The sequence below is a fragment of the Netta rufina genome (genome assembly GCF_964035555.1).
Source record: "Netta rufina genome assembly, chromosome: 14".
NCBI classification, from domain to species: Eukaryota; Metazoa; Chordata; class Aves; order Anseriformes; family Anatidae; genus Netta; species Netta rufina.
Genome location: NC_140137.1, coordinates 20,758,530 through 20,783,087, shown reverse-complemented (window position 1 = coordinate 20,783,087; position 24,558 = coordinate 20,758,530). Strand labels below are relative to the sequence as shown.

At 47.7% G+C, this 24,558-nt stretch overlaps 3 long non-coding RNA genes across 3 annotated transcripts; all 3 read right to left on the bottom strand.

The window, feature by feature from the left end:
• Positions 1–1,475: 1,475 nt before the first annotated feature.
• On the bottom strand, positions 1,476–4,524 carry LOC311214749. Its single transcript, XR_014618862.1, has 4 exons — positions 3,668–4,524; positions 3,499–3,548; positions 3,012–3,105; positions 1,476–2,095 (listed from the first exon to the last, which is right to left on the bottom strand). It is a non-coding gene; the product is annotated as an uncharacterized lncRNA (long non-coding RNA).
• Positions 4,525–13,544: 9,020 nt separating this feature from the next.
• On the bottom strand, positions 13,545–14,248 carry LOC311214429. Its single transcript, XR_014618837.1, has 3 exons — positions 14,215–14,248; positions 13,989–14,054; positions 13,545–13,900 (listed from the first exon to the last, which is right to left on the bottom strand). It is a non-coding gene; the product is annotated as an uncharacterized lncRNA (long non-coding RNA).
• A 7,770-nt stretch (positions 14,249–22,018) lies between these two features.
• On the bottom strand, positions 22,019–22,963 carry LOC311214474. Its single transcript, XR_014618847.1, has 3 exons — positions 22,902–22,963; positions 22,676–22,741; positions 22,019–22,587 (listed from the first exon to the last, which is right to left on the bottom strand). It is a non-coding gene; the product is annotated as an uncharacterized lncRNA (long non-coding RNA).
• Between the last annotated feature and the right edge of the window lie 1,595 nt (positions 22,964–24,558).

The following is a 24,558-nucleotide window of genomic DNA, read 5'->3' as shown; positions in this document are numbered from 1 at the left end:
ACAAGCAAGCTTATTTATGCTAGCCAAAGCGTGTGCAGTTCCTACAGTCAGAAAAAGATCCATTAAGCAGAGTAATACGGGCAGAGTATGGTGCTAACATTTCACTCAGTTCCTTTGGGTCCCCTATCGGGACCCCAAACAAGCATGTTCTGAAAGGGTACATAACATAACACAACTATACAACTTAACCCTAATAACACTACAATTACTGTAAGCACTTAATGGTAACACAATTAATAGTAAGTAACACAACTTAGTAGTAACACACTTAAACCTAATCACTTGATGGTGATCAAAGGCTGTTCTTGATAGTCGTCGAGGTGTCACAGCCCACGTCATTGTCAGAATGATTATCAGGAACCTCTTCCTGGTCGTCTTCGGCGTGTGCAGATTCTAAAGCTGCTTCAGTCCACTTTGCAGTGATCCACTGGGTACCTGTTTCTGGCACCACTTCAAAATCTCTATAACATTTTATAACATTTTTGCAAGTAACTCTTTAACCACATTTATCACAATACTACATGCAATGATGATTGACACCACAGTGAACAAAATCCTTAATCCCTCTTTGACTAATCCCAGTAACCATCTATGCATTGTTTCAAACAAATCAGTGAACCATTGATTGAAAGGATTGATACCATATTGACTCTTTCTCATGTGCTCTTTCAAGAAAGTAATGGATTTGTGAATTGACTCATTACGATCAAAAAGTTTTAAACAGTACGTTCCCTTAAGCTTCTCCAAGTGGCTACTTCGCACAATGACTCCATACTTGTGAAACATGATTTTGCTCGACCAGTACTAATTTCCTATGATTTCAGCCTGCACTATGGCAATAAATGCGCTCTCACTAACACAGTACACAGCACACTCACACACCCAGAGGCCTCTGGCACATCTCACTCTCAATCATACCACAACCTCAATCATACCACACGAATATAATTTAGAATGATAAGCAAACAAACAAGTATTGCCTCTCATTGTGTTCCTCGTGAAGTGACTTGCAACACTTTGTTTTAAAACCTTACCCTTACACAAATACTTTCAACACAAAATACCTGGACATTTAAGAATAACACATACAATTATTAACACTCCAGTTAGTATCCCTTTTTCATTGCAAGGTAAACCTCTTATAAAAAGAATGCCAGAGAGAAGCAGTACAGCCGCCGCTGCTTCCATGGTTACATCAGACAGGCTGCAGGGTCCTGATGTCCATCCCTCTGCTCTGTGCCGACTCGCCACACGGTGAGGGTCAGCTGCCGTTCGATTCCGCGGAACTCCGAGCACAGCACTGCTCGTGGCGGTGACTGAGGGGGGGGGAGGCTCCCACTGCCCCGTAGCCCCCTGAGGCAGCGTTATCGTTCTCACTGAAGGCGGCAGTGGGCAATCCCCAGCTCCAACACTTCCCGGCAATCCCAGTCGCTCTGTAGCAGCAGTAGCGACTCTCTGCTCAGCCTGATGTATAACTAAGGCATTAGTGACTGCTCTCCAAGGCTTCAATAATTTTTTAGCAGCCTTATTTTCATTAATAACTTCATCAAACAATTTGTCCCCAAATTTACGCCACTCTGTTTGTTCAAAAACTGTATCAGGATTGATAAAACAACCCTGCATTACTCCATATGCTAATAATCCTGGTAAATCCTTTTTGCAGTCTATATCTGAAGTGATCCGCTTTTCTAAAAAGCATTCGAGCAAAGCATACGCCGCTTGTCTCTCCATACCTTTATATACGTCGGTTGCAGCCTTTGCAAAGACCTCAGCGGTGCTTCTCCGGCGGGACCCTTTATAGGCTCATCCCGGGTGCGGGGACTCCCTTCCACCTTCCGAGCTGTGGGTGCGGGGACTCCAAGTTTTCGTCCCTTTCACCTTTCAGACCTCGGCGACGCGTGACCGGCGGGATCCTCTCCCGGGTGCGGGGACTCCACATCCCTTTCACCTTCCCGACGCAGGTGAGGGGATTCTTGTCCCTTCCACCTCCTGGGCTGCGTTGCAGGACCGGTTCCTCCCTTATTCCGTCCAACCGTGGCCCAGGATCACCGCCAGCAGTGTCCAAATCCCGTTCAGATCGGTCCCTGTTCGGGCGCTATTTGTTGTCGACAGAAGGAAGACACGGACGCTCAATATGAGTGAACAGTGAACTTCAACTTTAATGGATAGCTCAGTCGCCTTTTATCTAGTTCGAACATAATCAACTCATACATATTGCAAAAACTAAGCTCAGGATTGGCTAACACTTTCCTATCTTGTCAGTTAGTTCCTCCCTCTTTTAGCTACCGTCCCGCCTTAGGGACTTGCCCAACCAAACAAGGGCATCATGTCCTTGGGCCTGATTGGTTCTCAACCGGCTGCGCACGTGCCCAGGCTCATATGAGTTGAGTACGGTACCTCCCTAGCCCATGACCTCCTAACTGCTCAACATCCACGTGTCCTACCTCACTTAACCATTCCTCCACAACAATCCCCATGCTTTTGCTACAGCTTTGAATATTAAAAGGACAAAATGACCAAGCAAGTAGCTGAATTTTTTTTTTTCATCTGGAATTAGCTCAAGCTTTTATTTACATAGAAAGAAAAGTCTAGGAGCAGAACTGATTACATGCCAAAAAAGAATTCAATTCCATTCCACTCACAGGAAAAATCACTTACTTCAGTAAGCTGAGAACCAAAAGGCTATGCTGATGTGTTAAAACACATTACAGGACACTGGGTCCAGGCCCTCCGCTGCACCCACTTAAAATCCATCCCTACACTCACCAAGGTACAACCCCAACCCAAACACAGATGCAGCATTTCAGCTTCAACACAGTTTTGGGAACTGGTAGAAAGGACACCTCATCCTCAGCAAGGTGTGCTCAGGCTACACAGGACAGGGCTTTGGGCACCTCTTTGCCTACCAAAGAAGACAGCCATCAGCACCTGCTTTGTTCAGATTCTAAAGACTAACATCACAGCCCACATTGCCTGGGACACCTGAGAAACAGAAGAGAAAGCAGCCATACCCTTTTCAAGCCATCCCTGCACGTGTTGCTCCTTGATGATCTGCAACCTCTTCTCAAATCCTCAACTGCTTCTGTGGAGAGCCTGTCATGGCACCTGCAAAGCAAGATGGATACCCTTCGCAGTCACCTTGTGCTACTTGGCAGTTCTGCTCCAATCCAGCTCACAAACAGCCCGCCCTTCTCGTGCTGCTCTTTAGAGTGCAGCTTAGCCCCTCTGAGCCTGTGCGACACACCTGTGAAACAAAAAGAAAAGCATAGGCCTAAGCAGCATCCAAAGCCACAGCACAGCTAGGACAGTTACTCTCATCTGCTCCCTTACCTCGGCCCCCTCACCTGCCCTCGAGGCAGATGCTTCCATCTGCTCTCTTAGGCCAGCTACAACACACCTCTGAAATATAAACAGGATTTTTACTGTATTTTGTGTAGTTAACTAACTGCAGTGACAACTGCACCCCTAAAGTACCTGCTACATCTGTTCATCGCTCACCTTGCCTAAAGCAGCTATGCTCAAGTCCCACGTTGTACACTGTGTTGCAGCTTTAACAAATGAAAACAGTCACAATATAATCATTCAGCGGCCAGCATTAGAACCCATCCCTCAACAACAGCAGGGACCCCATTTACAAATTATCGTTTCAAAACAGCAGCCCCATTACCTCAGCACCTCAGAAGTAGATCAAGCCTGTCACTGAGCTGCCTACCCAGTGCTGAACAGTTCCAGATGGAGCTCTTTCCTGTGACAGGTTCCAAAGGTTTACACTCTACTGGGGACAGGAAAGAAATAAGAATAAACATTTCAAAACCCCATATCTGTAACCTTTCAAGATTCAACAGACCTCCTCAAGCACACCGTTCAAGCACTTATGCGAGCAGCTGCTCACAAGCAGATATACTCTCCCACCTCCACATCTGCCAAACACCACAGAGATGACTGTGCCAGCTGCCTTTCAGTACGTGCCCAGAGGCAGACCGGATGCCTTTGCCAAAACAGTCCAGACAATGTATTAGTACACCCATGCACCGCCACATTAATCACTAACTGCCAGGCAGGACAGCTCCAGACCAAACACATACACACACAGGCACGCCACAAACACTACAAAACACACAACACAAGGCGCAAGAAAAGGTGACCCCCCATAGGGAAGCTCTATGGCAACAGCAAGTCAGAATAGGTGCTCTGCACCAGACCCAAGGAGAGACTCAAATGTCACGACACGCGACTGGAAGCAACTGCCAGAACTGGGATGATGGAGGCCTAAAAAGCCTGCCTTCAAGACAACAGACCAGAAGGATGGGGACTGAAAACCCCATAAGACGACGCTTAGGAATTCAATTCCCAACAAGAGCTCCTGATGCGGCCCAGATGACTTCTGCAAGAGTGAGGATGGAAACAGACGCCATCTCAAACCGAATATGATGCACAAGACCTGAAACAGACCTGCTCTTTAAGCAGTGACTGCAACTCAAGAAGTGCTCAGATCAGAGTCATGATGACAAAACATGCATTGAGGCCCTTCAGCACCGCTACCAAGTCGCCTGTCTAGTCAGTCCAGTGTCAAAAGCTAGGAGGATATCAAGACCCGAGAAGCACAGAACAGACATCGCAGAAGCAACACAAGACAGACAAACAGAAGGAAACTGTCCTGCCTGGCACACGCACTCACTCTACAAAATAATCCCGCCTCTTCTATTAGCCTGGTGACCCAGCCACAAGCAGCCTGAACGTGACCCAGCCTGAGCCACCCTCACCGTGGAACCAAGTCTAGTCAGCCAGCTGGCTCCATGCTGCTCTGACTCCCACCTCCCATTAGCCACCCCAGATATGCAAATACCAGGTGCCCCCCAACTTAGCTCTCAGGTTGCTGAATGGTAAAGTCCCTCCGCTTCAAGAAACGCACAGGCACTGATTGTCATCTTAGTCAATTGCCAGGCTCATCATCAGCTGCAAAAACAGAGTACCAGCATTCACTAGGACGCCGGCCCCATTGCTCACCTTCTCCACAATGCTGACCACTACTGATGCAACATACGATTGTGCTCACGTGTTCCTCTCCGAGTCCAAGCTCCAACAGTGCAGCCAGCGTCATCCACACCACCTGGGAAAACAAAGGGATTAAATTATCGTTGCGTTCACAAGAAGTCAGCCAATTTTTTTTTTTTGTTATTGTTCTTTTTTGTGTGTGTGTTTCCTGTATTTATTTATTTTTTTAGTCTGCTTTAGCTCAACAGCATGCAGAGTGCAAACAAGAAAACTAGGGTGTATCTAGAAGCAACAATCCCCACGCTTTTGCTGCAGCTGTGAATATTAAAAGGACAATACGACCCAGCAAGTAACTGGAACTTTCTTAACTGGAATTAGCTCAAACTTTTATTTACATTGAAAGAAAAATCTAGGAGCAGAACACATTATACACCAACAAAATTAATTCCATTTCATCCCCAGAAATAAATCACATACTCTCATCCCCTCCTGTACCTCAGCCGCTTGCCTGCCCCACGTGGCAGATGCTTCCATCTGTTCCCTTTACCCACTTATAGCACCTTTAGAAGGCAAACTGGAATTTTACTCTATTGGATCTAGGAAAATAACTGCAGTGACAACCGCGCCCCAAAAACAACAGTTACCTCTGCTCATCACGCACCAGAGTCACTGCACAGGCAGCTCGGGTCAAGACGTCCTGCACTGCGCACTGCGTTTCACCCTGAACAAAGGCAAAACACAGGCAGAAGATAAACATTCAGCTGACAGCAGTAGCACCCATCCCTCAACAACAAAAGGGACCCCATCTTTAGTTTTAACCTTTCAAAACAGCAGGCCACTTGCCTCGGTACCTGCAAATTAGGTCCAAGCTTGAAAGGAGCAGCCAGCATCACCTACACCACCTGGGAAAACAAAAGGACAAAATGACCACTCTTCTTGCAAGCACACACCTGCCACACTGCTCCTCTATCCCACACAGCCTCACCTCGGACCCTCACAGGGAAACACCTGAGCGTCTTCCCTTCGCTTCAGATAAGGGATGACCAGGCTGACAACACTCACCTTCCCTCAGAGCTTCGTGACATGAGGATTTCCCTTTCCTGTCCACGACTGCACAAAGCACCTGCAGACACAAGAGAAACGCACACTCTGAGGCACCTCACAGCCACAGCGTACCTACTGCAATACCTCTCTCTTCCCAGCTCCTGTAGTTCAGCTGCTCAACAGCTCTAACTCAGATTCTTCGCTCACAGCACCACAGCAAACTCTGCCCGGGCCACACAACACACACTACACAAGCTACAATGACTAAGACACACAAACTGGAACATTCCTGCCCAACAATCAGTCGCATCGCACAGGAAGGCTGCCGCACACTCTGAGAAACCAAACCTACCAGTCCTGAGCAGCTCCCCACCTCCTCCTGCCAACCACGCTCAGCACACACACTATTTGCCCCTCAAAAAATAAAAGCTTAGAATATACACACACACAAAAAAAAACACTATCTGAGATCCATAAATGCCAAAAAAGACGTGCACGCACAGCAGCCCCTGCAGAGGTAATCACAGACATACCCTTTGCAGAGGAAAGAGCAGACTCTGATACAACCCTGCTCAGGCTCTTGGTAATGCTGCATCTACACTGCCAAGCCACATGTAGCATGAAATGAAGCTGGTTTTAGTCCTCTGGAAAATTACACAAGTAGGTTTATACATCTAGAGATTAAAATATAGCTCAAAAAAAGAAGAGCATCCCACCATCAATAAAAAAAAAAAAAGAGCCAGCAACCTCTACTAAATATTCCTCTGTTAAGTGAATTCCAAGCACTTAGAAATCCAGAAATCCATAGACTCCAGCCTGCCTAGAGAATCCTGCAACTGACTGAAGGAAAACAAAACACTTACCCCAAAGAGCAGCCCAGGCAGAAGGAGCTCTCTGATGTCATGCCCGGGGCTCATATACCATTTGGCCCCGCCCAATATCCAAACCCTATCACCTGGAAAAGGGGAGGGACAAAGCACAAGGAAGTAGGAGCAGAGCAGGAGGAGCAGTAGCTGTTTTTTTTTTGTGTGTTTTGTTTTGTTTGTTTATTCGTGTTTTTTTTTTTAAATCTGCTTTACCTGAACATCATGCAGAGAACAGACAAGAGACCTGGGGTGTTTTTAGAAGCAACAATCCCCATGCTTTTGCTACAGCTTTTAATATTGAAATAACAACACGACCAGTCAAGTAACTGGAACTTTTTCAAATGGAATTACGTCAAACACGTTCATTATCACTTGCAAAAACAGAGAACCAGCAATCACTAGCATGCCAGAGTGTTGTCGACGGAAGGAAGACAGGGACACTCAATATGAGTGATATGATCAGCAAGCTTCGATTTATTGGATAGCTCAGACGCCTTTTATTCCTTAACATATAATTAGCTCATACATATTACAAAAGTTAAGCTCATGATTGGTCCCCCTACGTCCTTATCTTATCAGCTTTTTCCTCATCCTTTCGACCGAAATAACACAGTCGGTACTTTCCCAAACCGCCAACGGATATTGTGTCCTTGTGTCTGATTGGCTCAGACAAGTTGTGTGCGATGTTTGTCCAACTCGTAAAGATTCAGCTGTTTTATGTCTACGTGACCTATCTCAGTTAACCATCCCTCTACAATTCCCCCGTTTTTATTTTGGACTACTAATGCCTTTTCTGTGACTTGTTCAAGCTTCTTAGTTAAGCAACCAAAAATTATTCGCGCAGCTATTTTTATCAATATAACTATAAGCAGAAAGCGAAATCCCTCTTTGATTAGACTCACTAACCAGTTAGACAGACCCCCAAAGATGGACTGCAACCAATTGTCAAGCCAACTAGGTTGTACTGTAATTTTCTTTGTGTGCTCCATCAACCATTTCAACTGGTCATGAATCGATTGACCATGATCTGAAAGATTGAAACAACACATTCCTTCAAAATCTTCACATCCATGTCCTTGCGCTAAAAGCAAAAAATCAATTGCAGCCCTATTTTGTAACACAACATGCCTAAGACTATCCATATCTTGTGCCATTTCGGTAATAATTTCAGTTGTTACATTTGATTGCTTAACAGCCCAACAAGCAAGCTTATTAATGCTAGCCAAAGCATGTGCAGTTCCCACTGCTGGAACTAATGAAGCAAATATTCTCTCAGCAGCGCCCCATAATTCTACACCATCGTCACAGTCAGAACCTAAAGTCTTAAGAGCTCGTTTGGATCTCTGCAACAAGCTCTGGTTCCGGAGACTGTGTAAGTCCGGGGCGAACAATGTGAGTCGCCCTAGATAACATGGACCCCCAAACGCATTGGCAGGTATTCCTTGCCATGCACGATCCCCGCAAATCAAAAACATGCCAGGTGGCAGAGCCTTTGCAGTGTCATTATTCCACATCGGATTGTTATTAGATTTTGCTTCAGCTCCCAAAGCCCCCAGTCCTTGACTCCATACTTGTGAAATATGATTTTGCTCGACCGATCGCAACTAGTCCTGCTAGTTGCTTACAATCGACTCCATTTTTCTAAAAAGCACTGTAATGAATCTAGGGCTACTTCGTCCTTCATTTTCCTATGATTTTTTTGCCGGCACTAATTTCCTATGATTTCAGCCTGCACTATGGCAACCTGCACTATGGCAATAAGCACGCTCTCACTAACACAGTACATAGCACACTCGCACACACACAGCACAATTGCACACCCAGAGGCCTCTGGCACATCTCAATCTCAATCATACCACAACCTCAATCATACCACAAGAATATAATTTAGAATGATAAGCAAACAATACGTGTGGCCAATATAATTTAGAATCATAACCAAACAAACAAGTATTGTCTCTCATTGTGTTCCTCGTGAAGTGACTTGCAACACTTGGTTTTAAAACCTTACCCTTACACAAATACTTTCAACACAAAATACCTGGACATTTAAGAATAACACATACAATTATTAACACTCCAGTTAGTATCCCTCCAGCAGCTGAAAACATACTGTTTGTTTGCAGCTTCAGGAGATCTTTGCTCCTGTGGTGAGCAGCTGAGAGCGGAGTCCCCTCCGACCAAAAACGCTCAGGGTGCACCTAGGGGCGTCCACGCCGCAGCCGATCCCCGCAGCCGAGCAGTGTCTCCTCAAGTCTGCCGGTGGTCATTTGGCAGTGTAATCTGCATCTCTGCACTCCTGCCCCGCAATAGAGCTAAGTCGTCATTACTAATCCATAGAATGTGGCAACCCCACGGAATCTTATCCAGAAACATAGTTATAACACCGATCTGGGGACGAATAGTCTTTTTTGCATTGCAAGATAAACCTCTTATAAAATGAATGCCAGAGAGAAGCAGCACAGCCGCCGCTGCTTCCATGGTTACGTCAGACAGTCTGCAGGGTCCTGATGTCCACCCCTCTGCTCTGCGCCGACTCGCCACACAGTGAGGGTCGGCTGCCGTTGTCCACTGATGCCTCTGGTCTACTGTAGCAACCCGATCTCGGATGTCCCGCATCGCACCGCGATTACTTCAATTTCCCGTGTCCCTCCGCAATTCCTTTTTCCGCGTCCCTCCGCAATTCCTTTTTACAGTCTATACCCTGCATGCTCCGCTTTTCTAAAAAGCACTTGAGCAGATCATACGTCGCTTGTCTCTCCATACCTTTGTTTACGTCAGCACTGTTGCAGCCTTTGCAAGACCTCGGCGACGCGTGGCCGGCGGGACCCTCTATAGGTGCTCCCGGGTGCGAGGATTTAGCATTTTCGTCCCTTCCACCTCCTGAGCTGCATTGCAGGACCTGTTTCCTTCCCTTATTCCGTCGATCCGTGGCTTGCAGGTTCACCGCCAGCGGGGTCCGTGTTCGGGCGCCATTTGTTGTCGACGGAAGGAAGACAGGGATACTCAATATGAGTGATCAGCAAGCTTCGATTTATTGGATAGCTCAGACGCCTTTTATTCCTTAACATATAATTAGCTCATACATATTACAAAAGTTAAGCTCATGATTGGTCCCCCTACGTCCTTATCTTATCAGCTTCTTCCTCATCCTTTCGACCGAAATAACAGTCGGTACTTTCCCAAACTGCAAACGAATATTGTGTCCTTGTGTCTGATTGGCTCAGACAAGTTGTGTGCGATGTTTGTCCAAATCGTGAAGATTCAGCTGTTTTATGTCTATGTGACCTATCTCAGTTAACCATCCCTCTACACCAGAGCTAATACCCACCTCCTGCACAACGCTCGCTACTACTAATGCAACATACAGTTGTGCAATACCTCTCTGTTCCCAACTCCTTTATCTCACCTGCTCAGTAGCTCCACCTGAGAAATGTGCCCGGGCGGCGCCGCGCCGAAATGTGCCCGGGCGGCGCCGCGCCGAAATGTGCCCGGGCGGCGCCGCGCCGAAATGTGCCCGGGCGGCGCCGCGCCGAAATGTGCCCGGGCGGCGCCGCGCCGAAATGTGCCCCAACAGACTTATTCTTTAGACATGAAGCAGGTGACCCTGCTCACTCTCTAGGCACTACTGCACTTATGCGGTCAAGAAACATTACCCCACGGTTTCCCAAAAACAACGTACCTGGCAACCCCTCATAAACATACCTCAAATATGTGAATTCCATGCACATAAAGCCTAGAAGGCTTTATGGTCTAAAGACTCGACAGACAGCAAACACACAGGCAAAAGCTCCAGAAATATAACAAACTGTCCCTAAACCTGAAACAGAATACCCCTTACACGCCCAATGCTGCCATTTTCAGATACATGCTCACACAGGGAGCCTCCATGATACATTTCTCCTAAACCCTGCTCCATCACTTTGCCACCAAGGTTGTGACATCATAAGATTTGACATAAAGGCAAAGTCTCAAAAAAAGCCCCGTAATTCTGCAAAAATCATAAGGGACCCAGAACCACAAAGCAAACACACAAAATAACATCACCATACTATCCGTAACACTGATATAACAATTACTCACCTGAGGAAGAGCTGCATGCAATACAGGCACCTACTACTAGATTACTTTACAATGACAGATCCTGCCAGTTGCCACCTCAAAAAGACACGCGTACCGGTTTCTACTTGAAAATGCATCAGTCCATAGACTCTGACCCACCTAAAGAACCCTGCAACTGACTGAAGGAAAAACAAAGCACTTACCCCAAAGAGCAGCCCAGGCAGAAGGAGCTCTCTGTTGGTATACCTGCAACTCAGTTACTATTAGGTCCAACCTGGAACCTGAAGCCAATCACCTGGGAAAGTGCAGGGGGAAAGCACAAAAAAAGCAGAAAGAGGAGGAGCAGCAGCTGTGGTTTTATTAACTTACTTATAAGGCTTAGCTCAACAGCATGCAGAGGGCAGACAGGAGAACTGGGGTGTTTCTAGAAGCTACAATCCCCATGCTTTCGCTGCAGCTTTGAATGTTGGAAGGACATTACCACCAAGCAAGTAACTGAAGCTTTTCCTGCTGGAATTAACTCAAACTTTTATTTATGTAGAAAGAAAAATCTAGGAGCAGAATAGATTACACGCCAAAAAAAAAGTCAATTCCATTCCACTCACAGGAAAAATCACTTACATCAGCAGGCTGAGAACTAAAAGGCTATGCTGATGGGTCAAAACACACTACAGGACACTGGGGCCGGGACCTCCACTGCACCCACTTAAAACCCATCCCTACACTCACCAAGGTGCAACCCCAACCCAAACACAGACGCAGCATTTCAGCCTCAACACAGTTTTGGGAACTGATAGAAAGGACACCTCATCCTCAGGGAGGCATGCTCAAGCTACGCAGGACAGGGCTTCGGGCAACTCTTTGCCTACCAAAGACAACCGCCATCAGCACCTGCTTTGTTCAGATTCTAAAGACTAACATCACAGCCCACATTGCCTGGGATACCTGAGAAACAGAAGAGAAAGCAGCCATACCATTTTCAAGCCATCCCTGCACATGTCGCTCCTCGATGATCTGCAACTTCTTCTCAAATCCTCAACTGCTTCTGTGGAGAGCCTGCCATGGCACCTGCAAAGCAAGATGGATACCCTTCGCAGTCACCTCGTACTACTTGGCAGTTCTGCTCCAATCCAGCTCACAAACAGCCCGCCCTTCCCGTGCTGCTCTTCAGAGTGCAGCTTGGCCCCACTCAGCCTGTGCAAGACACCTGCAAAAGAAAAAGAAAAGCATAGGCTGAAGCAGCATCCAAAGACACAGCACAGCTAGGACAGTTACTCTCATCTGCTCCCTTACCTCTGCTCCCTCACCTGCCCTCGAGGCAGGTGCTTCCATCTGCTCTCTTAGGCCAGCTACAACACCCCTGAAATATAAACAGGATTTTTACTGTACTTTGTGCAGTTAAGTAACTGCAGTGACAACTGCACCCCTAAAGTGCCTGCTACATCTGTTCATCGCTCACCTTGCCAAAAGCAGCTCTGGTCAAGTCCTGTGTTGTACACTGTTTCACCTTAAACAAATGAGAACAGTCACAAGATAACGATTCAGCTACCAGCATTAGTACCCATCCCTCAACAACACAAGGAACCCCATTTACAATATTATAATTTCTAAACAGCAGCCCCCTTGCCTCAGCACCTCAGAAGTAGATCAAGCCAGTCACCGAGCTGCCTACGGAGCGCTGAACAGTTCCAGAAGGAGCTCTTTCCTGCGACAGGTTCCTCTAAAGGTTTACACCCTACTGGGGACAGGAAAGAAATAAAAATAAAACTTTCAAAAACCCCTTATCTGTAAGCTTTCAAGATTCGACAGACCTCCTCAAGCACACCATTCAAGCACTATGCAAACAGCTGCTCACAAGCAGATATACTCTCCCCCCCCCCCCAACATGCGACAAACAACACTGAGATGACTGTGCCTGCTGCCCTTCAGTACGTGCCCAGATGCAGACCGGATGTCTTTGCCAAAACAGTCCAGACAATGTATTAGCACACCCATGCACTGCCACGTTAGCTGTCATCACTAACTGCCAGGCAGGACAGCTCCAGACCAAACACATACACACACAGCCACGCCACAAACACTACAAACAAAGCACACAACACAAGGCACAAGAAAAAGTAAGCCCCCATAGGGAAGCCCTATGGCAACAGCAAGTCAGAATAGGTGCTCTGCACCAGACCCAAGGAGAGACTCAAATGTCACGACACGCGACTGGAAGCAACTGCCAGAACTGGGATGATGGAGGCCTAAAAAGCCTGCCTTCAAGACAAGAGACCAGAAGGATGGGGACTGAAAACCCCATAAGACGACGCTTAGGAATTCAATTCCCAACAAGAGCTCCTGATGCGGCCCAGATGACTTCTGCAAGAGTGAGGATGGAAACAGACGCCATCTCAAACCGAATATGATGCACAAGACCTGAAACAGACCTGCTCTTTAAGCAGTGACTGCAACACAAGAAGTGCTCAGATCAGAGTCATGATGACAAAACATGCATTGAGGCCCTTCAGCACCGCTACCAAGTCGCCTGTCTAGTCAGTCCAGTGTCAAAAGCTAGGAGGATATCAAGACCCGAGAAGCACAGAACAGACATCGCAGAAGCAACACAAGACAGACAAACAGAAGGAAACTGTCCTGCCTGGCGCACGCACTCACTCTACAAAATAATCCCGCCTCTTCTATTAGCCTGGTGACCCAGCCACAAGCAGCCTGAACATGACCCAGCCTGAGCCACCCTCACCGTGGAACCAAGTCTAGTCAGCCAGCTGGCTCCATGCTGCTCTGACTCCCACCTCCCATTAGCCACCCCAGATATGCAAATACCAGGTGCCCCCCAACTTAGCTCTCAGGTTGCTGAATGGTAAAGTCCCTCCGCTTCAAGAAACGCGCAGGCACTGATTGTCATCTTAGTCAATTGCCAGGCTCATCATCAGCTGCAAAAACAGAGTACCAGCATTCACTAGGACGCCGGCCCCATTGCTCACCTTCTCCACAATGCTGACCACTACTGATGCAACATACGATTGTGCTCACGTGTTCCTCTCCGAGTCCAAGCTCCAACAGTGCAGCCAGCGTCATCCACACCACCTGGGAAAACAAAAGGACAAAATGACCACTCTTCTTGCAAGCACACACCTGCCACACTGCTCCTCTATCCCACACAGCCTCACCTCGGACCCTCACAGGGAAACACCTGAGCGTCTTCCCTTCGCTTCAGATAAGGGATGACCAGGCTGACAACACTCACCTTCCCTCAGAGCTTCGTGACATGAGGATTTCCCTTTCCTGTCCACGACTGCACAAAGCACCTGCAGACACAAGAGAAACGCACACTCTGAGGCACCTCACAGCCACAGCGTACCTGCTGCAATACCTCTCTCTTCCCAGCTCCTGTAGTTCAGCTGCTCACCAGCTCTAACTCAGATTCTTCACTCACAGCACCACAGCAAACTCTGCCCGGGCCACACAACACACACTACACAAGCTACAATGGCTAAGACACACAAACTGGAACATTCCTGCCCAACAATCAGTCGCATCGCACAGGAAGGCTGCCGCACACTCTGAGAAACCAAACCTACCAGTCCTGAGCAGCTCCCCACCTCCTCCTGCCAACCACGCTCATCACACACACTATTTGCCCCTCAAAAAATAAAAGCTTAGAATATACACACACACACAAAAAAACACTATCTGAGATCCATAAATGCCAAAAAGACGTGCACGCACAGCAGCCCCTGCAGAGGTAATCACAGACATACCCTTTGCAGAGGAAAGAGCAGACTCTGATACAACCCTGCTCGGGCTCTTGGTAATGCTGCATCTACACTGCCAAGCCACATGTAGCATGAAATGAAGCTGGTTTTAGTCCTCTGGAAAATTACACAAGTAGGTTTATACATCTAGAGATTAAAATATAGCTCAAAAAAAGAAGAGCATCCCACCATCAATAAAAAAAAAAAAAAAAAAAGAGCCAGCAACCTCTACTAAGTATTCCTCTGTTAAGTGAATTCCAAGCACTTAGAAATCCAGAAATCCATAGACTCCAGCCTGCCTAGAGAATCCTGCAACTGACTGAAGGAAAACAAAACACTTACCCCAAAGAGCAGCCCAGGCAGAAGGAGCTCTCTGATGTCATGCCTGGGGCTCATATACCATTTGGCCCCGCCCAATATCCAAACCCTATCACCTGGAAAAGGGGAGGGACAAAGCACAAGGAAGTAGGAGCAGAGCAGGAGGAGCAGTAGCTGGTTTTTTTTGTGTGTTTTGTTTTGTTTGTTTATTCGTGTTTTTTTTTTTTTTAAATCTGCTTTACCTGAACATCATGCAGAGAACAGACAAGAGACCTGGGGTGTTTCTAGAAGCAACAATCCCCATGCTTTTGCTACAGCTTTTAATATTGAAATAACAACACGACCAGTCAAGTAACTGGAACTTTTTCAAATGGAATTACGTCAAACACGTTCATTATCACTTGCAAAAACAGAGAACCAGCAATCACTAGCATGCCAGAGTGTTGTCGACGGAAGGAAGACAGGGACACTCAATATGAGTGATATGATCAGCAAGCTTCGATTTATTGGATAGCTCAGACGCCTTTTATTCCTTAACATATAATTAGCTCATACATATTACAAAAGTTAAGCTCATGATTGGTCCCCCTACGTCCTTATCTTATCAGCTTCTTCCTCATCCTTTCGACCGAAATAACACAGTCGGTACTTTCCCAAACCGCCAACGGATATTGTGTCCTTGTGTCTGATTGGCTCAGACAAGTTGTGTGCGATGTTTGTCCAACTCGTAAAGATTCAGCTGTTTTATGTCTACGTGACCTATCTCAGTTAACCATCCCTCTACAATTCCCCCGTTTTTATTTTGGACTACTAATGCCTTTTCTGTGACTTGTTCAAGCTTCTTAGTTAAGCAACCAAAAATTATTCGCGCAGCTATTTTTATCAATATAACTATAAGCAGAAAGCGAAATCCCTCTTTGATTAGACTCACTAACCAGTTAGACAGACCCCCAAAGATGGACTGCAACCAATTGTCAAGCCAACTAGGTTGTACTGTAATTTTCTTTGTGTGCTCCATCAACCATTTCAACTGGTCATGAATCGATTGACCATGATCTGAAAGATTGAAACAACACATTCCTTCAAAATCTTCACATCCATGTCCTTGCGCTAAAAGCAAAAAATCAATTGCAGCCCTATTTTGTAACACAACATGCCTAAGACTATCCATATCTTGTGCCATTTCGGTAATAATTTCAGTTGTTACATTTGATTGCTTAACAGCCCAACAAGCAAGCTTATTAATGCTAGCCAAAGCATGTGCAGTTCCCACTGCTGGAACTAATGAAGCAAATATTCTCTCAGCAGCACCCCATAATTCTATACCATCGTCACAGTCAGAACCTAAAGTCTTAAGAGCTCATTTGGATCTCTGCGACAAGCTCTGGTTCCGGAGACTGTGTAAGTCCGGGGCGAACAATGTGAGTCGCCCTAGATAACATGGACCCCCAAACGCATTGGCAGGTATTCCTTGCCATGCACGATCCCCGCAAATCAAAAACATGCCAGGTGGCAGAGCCTTTGCAGTGTCATTATTCCACATCGGATTGTTATTAGATTTTGCTTCAGCTCCCAAAGCCCCCAGTCCTTGACTCCATACTTGTGAAATATGATTTTGCTCGACCGATCGCAACTAGTCCTGCTAGTTGCTTACAATCGACTCCCCATTTTTCTAAAAAGCACTGTAATGAATCTAGGGCTACTTCGTCCTTCATCTTCCTATGATTTTTTTGCCGGCACTAATTTCCTATGATTTCAGCCTGCACTATGGCAACCTGCACTATGGCAATAAGCACGCTCTCACTAACACAGTACATAGCACACTCGCACACACACAGCACAATTGCACACCCAGAGGCCTCTGGCACATCTCACTCTCAATCATACCACAACCTCAATCATACCACAAGAATATAATTTAGAATGATAAGCAAACAATACGTGCGGCCAATATAATTTAGAATCATAACCAAACAAACAAGCGTTGTCTCTCATTGTGTTCCTCGTGAAGTGACTTGCAACACTTGGTTTTAAAACCTTACCCTTACACAAATACTTTCAACACAAAATACCTGGACATTTAAGAATAACACATACAATTATTAACACTCCAGTTAGTATCCCTCCAGCAGCTGAAAACATACTGTTTGTCTGCAGCTTCAGGAGATCTTTGCTCCTGTGGTGAGCAGCTGAGAGCGGAGTCCCCTCCGAGCAAAAACGCTCAGGGTGCACCTAGGGGCGTCCACGCCGCAGCCGATCCCTGCAGCCGAGCAGTGTCTCCTCAAGTCTGCCGGTGGTCATTTGGCAGTGTAATCTGCATCTCTGCACTCCTGCCCCGCAATAGAGCTAAGTCGTCATTACTAATCCATAGAATGTGGCAACCCCACGGAATCTTATCCAGAAACATAGTTATAACACCGATCTGGGGACGAATAGTCTTTTTTGCATTGCAAGATAAACCTCTTATAAAATGAATGCCAGAGAGAAGCAGCACAGCCACCGCTGCTTCCATGGTTACGTCAGACAGTCTGCAGGGTCCTGATGTCCACCCCTCTGCTCTGTGCCGACTCGCCACACAGTGAGGGTCGGCTGCCGTTGTCCACTGATGCCTCTGGTCTACTGTAGCAACCCGATCTCGGATGTCCCGCATCGCACCGCGATTACTTCAATTTCCCGTGTCCCTCCGCAATTCCTTTTTCCGCGTCCCTCCGCAATTCCTTTTTACAGTCTATACCCTGCGTGCTCCGCTTTTCTAAAAAGCACTTGAGCAGATCATACGTCGCTTGTCTCTCCATACCTTTGTTTACGTCAGCACTGTTGCAGCCTTTGCAAGACCTCGGCGACGCGTGGCCGGCGGGACCCTCTATAGGTGCTCCCGGGTGCGAGGATTTAGCATTTTCGTCCCTTCCACCTCCTGAGCTGCATTGCAGGACCTGTTTCCTTCCCTTATTCCGTCGATCCGTGGCTCGCAGGTTCACCGCCAGCGGGGTCCGTGTTCGGGCGCCATTTGTTGTCGACGGAATGAAGACAGGGATACTCAATATGAGTGATCAGCAAGCTTCGATTTATTGGATAGCTCAGACGCCTTTTATTCCTTAACATATAATTAGCTCATACATATTACAAAAGTTAAGCTCATGATTGGTCCCCCTACGTCCTTATCTTATCAGTTTCTTCCTCATCCTTTCGACCGAAATAACACAGTCGGTACTTTCCCAAACCGCCAACGGATATTGTGTCCTTGTGTCTGATTGGCTCAGACAAGTTGTGTGCGATGTTTGTCCAAATCGTGAAGATTCAGCTGTTTTATGTCTATGTGACCTATCTCAGTTAACCATCCCTCTACACCAGAGCTAATACCCACCTCCTACACAACGCTCGCTACTACTAATGCAACATACAGTTGTGCAATACCTCTCTGTTCCCAACTCCTTTATCTCACCTGCTCAGTAGCTCCACCTGAGAAATGTGCCCGGGCGGCGCCGCGCCGAAATGTGCCCGGGCGGCGCCGCGCCGAAATGTGCCCGGGCGGCGCCGCGCCGAAATGTGCCCGGGCGGCGCCGCGCCGAAATGTGCCCGGGCGGCGCCGCGCCGAAATGTGCCCGGGCGGCGCCGCGCCGAAATGTGCCCGGGCGGCGCCGCGCCGAAATGTGCCCGGGCGGCGCCGCGCCGAAATGTGCCCGGGCGGCGCCGCGCCGAAATGTGCCCGGGCGGCGCCGCGCCGAAATGTGCCCGGGCGGCGCCGCGCCGAAATGTGCCCGGGCGGCGCCGCGCCGAAATGTGCCCGGGCGGCGCCGCGCCGAAATGTGCCCGGGCGGCGCCGCGCCGAAATGTGCCCGGGCGGCGCCGCGCCGAAATGTGCCCGGGCGGCGCCGCGCCGAAATGTGCCCGGGCGGCGCCGCGCCGAAATGTGCCCGGGCGGCGCCGCGCCGAAATGTGCCCGGGCGGCGCCGCGCCGAAATGTGCCCGGGCGGCGCCGCGCCGAAATGTGCCCGGGCGGCGCCGCGCCGAAATGTGCCCGGGCGGCGCCGCGCCGAAATGTGCCCGGGCGGCGCCGCGCCGAAATGTGCCCGGGCGGCGCCGCGCCGAAATGTGCCCGGGCGGCGCCGCGCCGAAATGTGCCCCAACAGACTTATTCTTTAGACATGAAGCAGGTGACCCTGCTCACTCTCTAGGCACTACTGCACTTATGCGGTCAAGAAACATTACCCCACGGTTTCCCAAAAACAACGTACCTGGCAACCCCTCATAAACATACCTCAAATATGTGAATTCCATGCACATAAAGCCTAGAAGGCTTTATGGTCTAAAGACTCGACAGACAGCAAACACACAGGCAAAAGCTCCAGAAATATAACAAACTGTCCCTAAACCTGAAACAGAATACCCCTTACACGCCCAATGCTGCCATTTTCAGATACATGCTCACACAGGGAGCCTCCATGATACATTTCTCCTAAACCCTGCTCCATCACTTTGCCACCAAGGTTGTGACATCATAAGATTTGACATAAAGGCAAAGTCTCAAAAAAAGCCCCGTAATTCTGCAAAAATCATAAGGGACCCAGAACCACAAAGCAAACACACAAAATAACATCACCATACTATCCGTAACACTGATATAACAATTACTCACCTGAGGAAGAGCTGCATGCAATACAGGCACCTACTACTAGATTACTTTACAATGACAGATCCTGCCAGTTGCCACCTCAAAAAGACACGCGTACCGGTTTCTACTTGAAAATGCATCAGTCCATAGACTCTGACCCACCTAAAGAACCCTGCAACTGACTGAAGGAAAAACAAAGCACTTACCCCAAAGAGCAGCCCAGGCAGAAGGAGCTCTCTGTTGGTATACCTGCAACTCAGTTACTATTAGGTCCAACCTGGAACCTGAAGCCAATCACCTGGGAAAGTGCAGGGGGAAAGCACAAAAAAAGCAGAAAGAGGAGGAGCAGCAGCTGTGGTTTTATTAACTTACTTATAAGGCTTAGCTCAACAGCATGCAGAGGGCAGACAGGAGAACTGGGGTGTTTCTAGAAGCTACAATCCCCATGCTTTCGCTGCAGCTTTGAATGTTGGAAGGACATTACCACCAAGCAAGTAACTGAAGCTTTTCCTGCTGGAATTAACTCAAACTTTTATTTATGTAGAAAGAAAAATCTAGGAGCAGAATAGATTACACGCCAAAAAAAAAGTCAATTCCATTCCACTCACAGGAAAAATCACTTACATCAGCAGGCTGAGAACTAAAAGGCTATGCTGATGGGTCAAAACACACTACAGGACACTGGGGCCGGGACCTCCACTGCACCCACTTAAAACCCATCCCTACACTCACCAAGGTGCAACCCCAACCCAAACACAGACGCAGCATTTCAGCCTCAACACAGTTTTGGGAACTGATAGAAAGGACACCTCATCCTCAGGGAGGCATGCTCAAGCTACGCAGGACAGGGCTTCGGGCAACTCTTTGCCTACCAAAGACAACCGCCATCAGCACCTGCTTTGTTCAGATTCTAAAGACTAACATCACAGCCCACATTGCCTGGGATACCTGATAAACAGAAGAGAAAGCAGCCATACCATTTTCAAGCCATCCCTGCACATGTCGCTCCTCGATGATCTGCAACTTCTTCTCAAATCCTCAACTGCTTCTGTGGAGAGCCTGCCATGGCACCTGCAAAGCAAGATGGATACCCTTCGCAGTCACCTCGTACTACTTGGCAGTTCTGCTCCAATCCAGCTCACAAACAGCCCGCCCTTCCCGTGCTGCTCTTCAGAGTGCAGCTTGGCCCCACTCAGCCTGTGCAAGACACCTGCAAAAGAAAAAGAAAAGCATAGGCTGAAGCAGCATCCAAAGACACAGCACAGCTAGGACAGTTACTCTCATCTGCTCCCTTACCTCTGCTCCCTCACCTGCCCTCGAGGCAGGTGCTTCCATCTGCTCTCTTAGGCCAGCTACAACACCCCTGAAATATAAACAGGATTTTTACTGTACTTTGTGCAGTTAAGTAACTGCAGTGACAACTGCACCCCTAAAGTGCCTGCTACATCTGTTCATCGCTCACCTTGCCAAAAGCAGCTCTGGTCAAGTCCTGTGTTGTACACTGTTTCACCTTAAACAAATGAGAACAGTCACAAGATAACGATTCAGCTACCAGCATTAGTACCCATCCCTCAACAACACAAGGAACCCCATTTACAATATTATAATTTCTAAACAGCAGCCCCCTTGCCTCAGCACCTCAGAAGTAGATCAAGCCAGTCACCGAGCTGCCTACGGAGCGCTGAACAGTTCCAGAAGGAGCTCTTTCCTGCGACAGGTTCCTCTAAAGGTTTACACTCTACTGGGGACAGGAAAGAAATAAAAATAAAACTTTCAAAAACCCCTTATCTGTAAGCTTTCAAGATTCGACAGACCTCCTCAAGCACACCATTCAAGCACTATGCAAACAGCTGCTCACAAGCAGATATACTCTCCCCCCCCCCCAACATGTGACAAACAACACTGAGATGACTGTGCCTGCTGCCCTTCAGTACGTGCCCAGATGCAGACCGGATGTCTTTGCCAAAACAGTCCAGACAATGTATTAGCACACCCATGCACTGCCACGTTAGCTGTCATCACTAACTGCCAGGCAGGACAGCTCCAGACCAAACACATACACACACAGCCACGCCACAAACACTACAAACAAAGCACACAACACAAGGCACAAGAAAAAGTGAGCCCCCATAGGGAAGCCCTATGGCAACAGCAAGTCAGAATAGGTGCTCTGCACCAGACCCAAGGAGAGACTCAAATGTCACGACACGCGACTGGAAGCAACTGCCAGAACTGGGATGATGGAGGCCTAAAAAGCCTGCCTTCAAGACAAGAGACCAGAAGGATGGGGACTGAAAACCCCATAAGACGACGCTTAGGAATTCAATTCCCAACAAGAGCTCCTGATGCGGCCCAGATGACTTCTGCAAGAGTGAGGATGGAAACAGACGCCATCTCAAACCGAATATGATGCACAAGACCTGAAACAGACCTGCTCTTTAAGCAGTGACTGCAACACAAGAAGTGCTCAGATCAGAGTCATGATGACAAAACATGCATTGAGGCCCTTCAGCACCGCTACCAAGTCGCCTGTCTAGTCAGTCCAGTGTCAAAATCTAGGAGGATATCAAGACCCGAGAAGCACAGAACAGACATCGCAGAAGCAACACAAGACAGACAAACAGAAGGAAACTGTCCTGCCTGGCGCACGCACTCACTCTACAAAATAATCCCGCCTCTTCTATTAGCCTGGTGACCCAGCCACAAGCAGCCTGAACATGACCCAGCCTGAGCCACCCTCACCGTGGAACCAAGTCTAGTCAGCCAGCTGGCTCCATGCTGCTCTGACTCCCACCTCCCATTAGCCACCCCAGATATGCAAATACCAGGTGCCCCCCAACTTAGCTCTCAGGTTGCTGAATGGTAAAGTCCCTCCGCTTCAAGAAACGCGCAGGCACTGATTGTCATCTTAGTCAATTGCCAGGCTCATCATCAGCTGCAAAAACAGAGTACCAGCATTCACTAGGACGCCGGCCCCATTGCTCACCTTCTCCACAATGCTGACCACTACTGATGCAACATACGATTGTGCTCACGTGTTCCTCTCCGAGTCCAAGCTCCAACAGTGCAGCCAGCGTCATCCACACCACCTGGGAAAACAAAAGGACAAAATGACCACTCTTCTTGCAAGCACACACCTGCCACACTGCTCCTCTATCCCACACAGCCTCACCTCGGACCCTCACAGGGAAACACCTGAGCGTCTTCCCTTCGCTTCAGATAAGGGATGACCAGGCTGACAACACTCACCTTCCCTCAGAGCTTCGTGACATGAGGATTTCCCTTTCCTGTCCACGACTGCACAAAGCACCTGCAGACACAAGAGAAACGCACACTCTGAGGCACCTCACAGCCACAGCGTACCTGCTGCAATACCTCTCTCTTCCCAGCTCCTGTAGTTCAGCTGCTCACCAGCTCTAACTCAGATTCTTCACTCACAGCACCACAGCAAACTCTGCCCGGGCCACACAACACACACTACACAAGCTACAATGGCTAAGACACACAAACTGGAACATTCCTGCCCAACAATCAGTCGCATCGCACAGGAAGGCTGCCGCACACTCTGAGAAACCAAACCTACCAGTCCTGAGCAGCTCCCCACCTCCTCCTGCCAACCACGCTCATCACACACACTATTTGCCCCTCAAAAAATAAAAGCTTAGAATATACACACACACACACAAAAAAACACTATCTGAGATCCATAAATGCCAAAAAGACGTGCACGCACAGCAGCCCCTGCAGAGGTAATCACAGACATACCCTTTGCAGAGGAAAGAGCAGACTCTGATACAACCCTGCTCAGGCTCTTGGTAATGCTGCATCTACACTGCCAAGCCACATGTAGCATGAAATGAAGCTGGTTTTAGTCCTCTGGAAAATTACACAAGTAGGTTTATACATCTAGAGATTAAAATATAGCTCAAAAAAAGAAGAGCATCCCACCATCAAAAAAAAAAAAAAAAAAAAGAGCCAGCAACCTCTACTAAGTATTCCTCTGTTAAGTGAATTCCAAGCACTTAGAAATCCAGAAATCCATAGACTCCAGCCTGCCTAGAGAATCCTGCAACTGACTGAAGGAAAACAAAACACTTACCCCAAAGAGCAGCCCAGGCAGAAGGAGCTCTCTGATGTCATGCCTGGGGCTCATATACCATTTGGCCCCGCCCAATATCCAAACCCTATCACCTGGAAAAGGGGAGGGACAAAGCACAAGGAAGTAGGAGCAGAGCAGGAGGAGCAGTAGCTGGTTTTTTTTGTGTGTTTTGTTTTGTTTGTTTATTCGTGTTTTTTTTTTTTTAAATCTGCTTTACCTGAACATCATGCAGAGAACAGACAAGAGACCTGGGGTGTTTCTAGAAGCAACAATCCCCATGCTTTTGCTACAGCTTTTAATATTGAAATAACAACACGACCAGTCAAGTAACTGGAACTTTTTCAAATGGAATTACGTCAAACACGTTCATTATCACTTGCAAAAACAGAGAACCAGCAATCACTAGCATGCCAGAGTGTTGTCGACGGAAGGAAGACAGGGACACTCAATATGAGTGATATGATCAGCAAGCTTCGATTTATTGGATAGCTCAGACGCCTTTTATTCCTTAACATATAATTAGCTCATACATATTACAAAAGTTAAGCTCATGATTGGTCCCCCTACGTCCTTATCTTATCAGCTTCTTCCTCATCCTTTCGACCGAAATAACACAGTCGGTACTTTCCCAAACCGCCAACGGATATTGTGTCCTTGTGTCTGATTGGCTCAGACAAGTTGTGTGCGATGTTTGTCCAACTCGTAAAGATTCAGCTGTTTTATGTCTACGTGACCTATCTCAGTTAACCATCCCTCTACAATTCCCCCGTTTTTATTTTGGACTACTAATGCCTTTTCTGTGACTTG